General features: G+C 46.4%; 1 protein-coding gene across 3 annotated transcripts in view; it reads right to left on the minus strand.

Annotated features, from left to right (window-relative positions):
• The window catches only part of LOC143293692 (vitamin D3 receptor-like), a 716,436-nt gene that overhangs the window by 546,988 nt on the left and 164,448 nt on the right, over window positions 1-5,000 (minus strand). The window lies entirely within an intron of this gene.

Consider the following 5,000-nt stretch of genomic DNA (forward strand, 5'->3'; position numbering starts at 1 on the left):
ATCAGAACCCACAATGGTTTTGTCCGAACAAAACAACAAACAAAACAACCACCAACAAACACACCCAAAAAAATACCACACCCCCTTGATTTTCTACACCCTCACCACCCCACTGCAATTGAAAACAAATTCTCATCAAATAAAGCACCGGCCGCCGAAGGAAGGGCAACCTACCCCCCTCCCCAGATCACCGCTCTCCCAGAATCCCCCCACCCCCCACCCCACCCCCACCCGGCCCCACTCCCTTGAAAAAAAAGAGACTTTGAGACAAAAGATCACAGTCACTTCAGCAGTGCCGATCACACAGAGAGAGAGAGCGTCAAGGAATCCTGATATTCTGGGATTTCATTAGAACCACCTTTTTATTTTCAGCATGCAATTGACGGGTTGCACCCTCTCTCTCTCTCTCCCTCTCTCGCTTCTCCCCCCCCCTCTCTCTCTCTCGCTCCCCCCCCTCTCTCTCTCTCGCTCTCTCTCGCTTCCCCCTCTCTCTCTCTCTCTCGCTTCCCCCTCTCTCTCTCTCGCTCTCTTTCGCTTCCCCCCTCTCTCTCTCTCTCTCTCGCTTCCCCCCCTCTCTCTCTCTCGCTTCCCCCCCTCTCTCTCTCTCTCGCTTCCCCCCTCTCTCTCTCTCTCTCTCTCTCTCTCTCGCTTCCCCCCTCTCTCTCTCTCTCTCTCTCGCTTCCCCCCCCCTCTCTCTCTCTCTCTCTCTCGCTTCCCCCCCTCTCTCTCTCTCGCTCTCTCTCGCTTCCCCCCTCTCTCTCTCTCTCGCTCTCTCTCGCTCCCACATCTCTCTCTCTCTTTCACTCTATCTCTCGCTCCCTGCCCCCCATCTCTCTCTCTCCCCCTCTCTCTCTATCGCTCCCCCTCTCTCTCTCGCTCCCCCTCTCTCTTTCTCTCTCTCTTTCACTCTTATCTCTCGCTCTACCCCCATCTCTCTCTCTCTCTCTCTCAATTTGATCATTTTTAAAGAAGCGGCTCCAGCTCACTGCCACGCTCCGAATCTGGTCCTCTTTTGAAGATGCTGAGGCGGAATGAAAAGGCTCTTTACGCAAACGATTGCACCACCCTCTTTCCAACACTGCCTTGAAGTTTGCTTGTTGATTTTTTTTTTCTTCTTCCCCCCCCCCCCCCCCCCCAGTCAGACTGCAGACGCGTTGATGGGGGGCGTCAAATGAAAGAGAAGATCCCCCGTCACCCCCCCCCCCCAATCCCCACCCCCAATCCCTACCCCTCACCCCCGGAAAAGGCCAGAGAGCAACAACGACAAACCGCTTTGAACTAGCAGTCAAAAGCTTGAAAAGGAAAAGGTCTGCAAATGGGTAGTCCCCAAGTTGAAGGGTGAGTGAGCCTCACCTTATGAATAGGGGGGGGGGGGGGGGGGCGGGGGTTGGGGGGGGGAAGAACTTGGAAAAGAAAAGAGAGAGAGAGAGAGAGAGAGAGAGAGGCAACGGGTTCCTCCTTTCAAATGAAAGCAGTTGGGAATCAGTATTCACGCGGTACGTGTCTCCTCTTTCGTCGAGCAAATCAATCGATGATGAAACGACTACCATGTACCCCCCCACCCTACTGACTAACGCCATCGTCTCTGGCGCTTTCTTCTGTTATTCCTGGCACGGCGGAATTACCCAGAAATTTTTTTTTTTTTTTTTTGGGGGGGGGGTGGGGGTGGTGGAAGAAGTGCTGATGACTGATGAAGCCAACCGGATGGTGGTGGTGGTGACATTTTAACAGTCACTAAAAAAAAAAAGAACAAAAAAAAGAAGAAAAAACCGATCTCTTGCAAGCTGATTTATGAACTCCAGCCGACACAGAGCGATAATGGCGTCAAGGAACTTGAACAAAAAAAAATGTGGGATTTCCTTAGAACCCTTTTTTTTTTCTTACTGCAGCCTCATTGAAGTTGTTGTTGTTTTTTTAATACAACAACAGTGCAGCAGAATACTACAAATCATCCAATAAACCAATAAACAATCAAAAAAGAAGCAAACTCGGTGTCGAATAACAAACGCCTACTTTTCAAGAGGTTTTTGTTGTTGTTGTTGGTGGTGGTGGTTTGTTGGTTTGTTTGTTTGTTTGTTTAATGAAGAAGAACACGACATTTATGACTTACTCTTCTTCCGAAGTCTAGCTTCACTGCTCAAACGTTTGCCTTCATGTCTTACACATCGCTGCATCACTGAAGACGACGACACTTTCGTTTACAAAATCCCACCGCCTCAACAATGCACTGCCAGGGGATTATAACCGTATTATACGGGTGTCCGTTTAAGAATAATAATAATAATAATAATAATAATAATAATAATAATAATGTACATTTATACAGCACCCTTTCTCACTAATAGCTCAGGGCGCTTTACATGAAAGAAAAAAATATTACAAGTAACATAAAACATTCATGACCACTCTTTCTCAAAAAAAACCCTCCACCCACTCACACTCTCCCTTTCCCACTCTACATACATCCAAAGTGAGCTGACATGGGTGGTGTTGGAGAAAAGGAAGCTGAGAGTACTTATAGATTGGTTTAGTTGTTGTTGTTTTTTTTAATGAGTCTTTTTTAGTGATGAGCGAAAAGCAGAAATAGAATCAGATGCACGGATATGATGAGGAAGGTCGTTCCAGATGTGAAGAGCAGCAAAGAAGAAAGAATGTTCACCATAGGTGAATTCTGGACTTCTTTCAAGGACAATCAGTTGTTGATTTTTCGCTTTTTTTTTCTAAAATTTAATATGATATGATTCCAAATGATGGTTGTCACTTTTTAGGGACTAGGGACGAACCCCCACCCCCACCCCCCGCCCCCTACACCCCACCCATCCACCTCCCCATCGCCTGACTAAACCCCTATCCGTTTTCTTCGATATTGTTGATGTCTCCATTCACGCTAACATGATATTATCAGACATCATGGAATTATGTAGCATTAACTCTTTCCATTCGTATATTTGAAACAGCCTCGTCCGTAATCTAACTATCGCTCGCACTGTTATCAATCATCACCCGACTGAAAAGCCACCAGTCAACTCAGCTCTTCCTGCTCACAGCTATTGCAAGCTATGCACAGCCCCTGCCATAACTATTATCACTTGTATTCTCAACACACCCCTCCGGTTCAGATTCACTCATCCATGCACATGCATGTTCTCTCTCTCTCTCTCTCTCTCTCTCTCTCTCTCTCTCTCTCTCTCTCTCTCTCTCACACACACACACACACACACACACACACACACACACACACACACACACACACACATATATATATTTAAATATTCCACAAGAAGACAGATTGTGCAACAAGTGTAACATCCTGGAAGACGAAATCCATCTTCTTGATCATTGTATTAAATATAAAACCTTAAGGCAACAATTTTTAAAGGATATTCAAAATTCGAATAACACAGGACATATTCCCAGTCAGGTGATGCTAACAGATGATGAATATATACAAACAAGATTAGGAAAATTTGTGTATGAATGCTGCTGCAATTTACCGCATTAACTGATTGCTAAATTGTGTGTTTTTCATTCGTTCATTCATTTACCATTGCAATTGTGTCTTATAAACCTTACGGTTTCATGACAATAAAATCTATTCTATTATATATATATATATATATATATATATATATATATATATATGGATATGTATAAAACACACACACACACACACACACACACACATATATATATATATATATATATATATATATATATATATATATATATATATATATATATATTACCACCGCCATCATTATTATCACCGCAATCCCGACCCTCATCACTGCTGCCATCAAAGCGTAACGATGCCTCACACACACACACACACACACACACACACACACACACGCACCAGCTATCCCAAAATATCCGCCTCTTATCTTCCCCCTGCTCATGCAGTGAGTGAAGAAGAAGAAGAAGAAGCACTCTAGCGTCTCGACAACTAGACGTGTGTGTGTGTGATACCGTCCGCTCCCCCCCCCCCCCCCCCCCGCCCCCTCCCCGCTCCCCCACGCCTCGTTGCCCCAGGCAACGGACCGGAACTGCCCGGATGTCTGACGAGTGATGACGCGGAACGGGACTGCCAACATCTGCACAATCTTCCTGTTTAGCTGTCGGGGTGTGTTGGGACTCTCAGTGTCGGCTTTATACTCGAGGAGGGACGTCGGAGAGAGAGGGGTGTGAGGGGTGGGGGCGTGGGGGGGGGGGATGGGGAGAGGAGGAGGAGGAGGATCGGGGGGGGGTGGGGGTGGGGGCGGGGGAGGGGTCACGTTTTGAATAGGGTAGGTGTGTGCATGTGTGTGTGTGCGGGGGGGGGGGGTTAAGGGGGGAGGAAGGGGGACGGGGGATGTGCGCGTTGTGGGGGATGCGGGGTGTGGAGGACGTGTTGGAGGTTTGATGTGGTGTGTGTGTGTGTGTGTGTGTGTGTGTGTGTTTGCGCGCGCACGGGCATACCGAGAGAGAAAGAAAGAAAGAGAGAGAGAGAGAGGGACGGGGAGGGGGAGGGAGGGAGACAAAACAAAACAAGACAAAATTCTTTATTTTCGAGGATAATATATAGATAAGCATTGGTGCGCTTTTTTCCACCCCGCCTAGTCCTAACCCTTTAAATAGAGCCTATACACTACATAATACTAAACGGTACAAGGGAATAAGTACAATACTTTCTGAAATATATACGAAAGAAAAAGAAACACACACATCAAAATATAAGAAGTTTATCTGCACCGCGAGCGACGATACTCAAGTATACTTTACCTCCTATCCCTCTTTGTAGAAGCAATATATATGTGTATGCAATTTTGTGTGTGTGTGTGTGTGTGTGTGTGTGTGTGTGTGTGTGTGTGTGTGTGTGTGTGTGTGTGTGTGTGTGTGTGTGTGTGTGTGTGTGTGTGTGTGAGTATGTATTGCACTGAATGGTGATCACCAAGTGTTTTAGTGTGCATGGCCTATCAAAACAGAAAGTAGTAAGATGTCATCATCCTTTCCTCACATAG

Source organism: Babylonia areolata, chromosome 19 (genome assembly GCF_041734735.1).
Source record: "Babylonia areolata isolate BAREFJ2019XMU chromosome 19, ASM4173473v1, whole genome shotgun sequence".
NCBI lineage: Eukaryota > Metazoa > Mollusca > Gastropoda > Neogastropoda > Buccinidae > Babylonia > Babylonia areolata.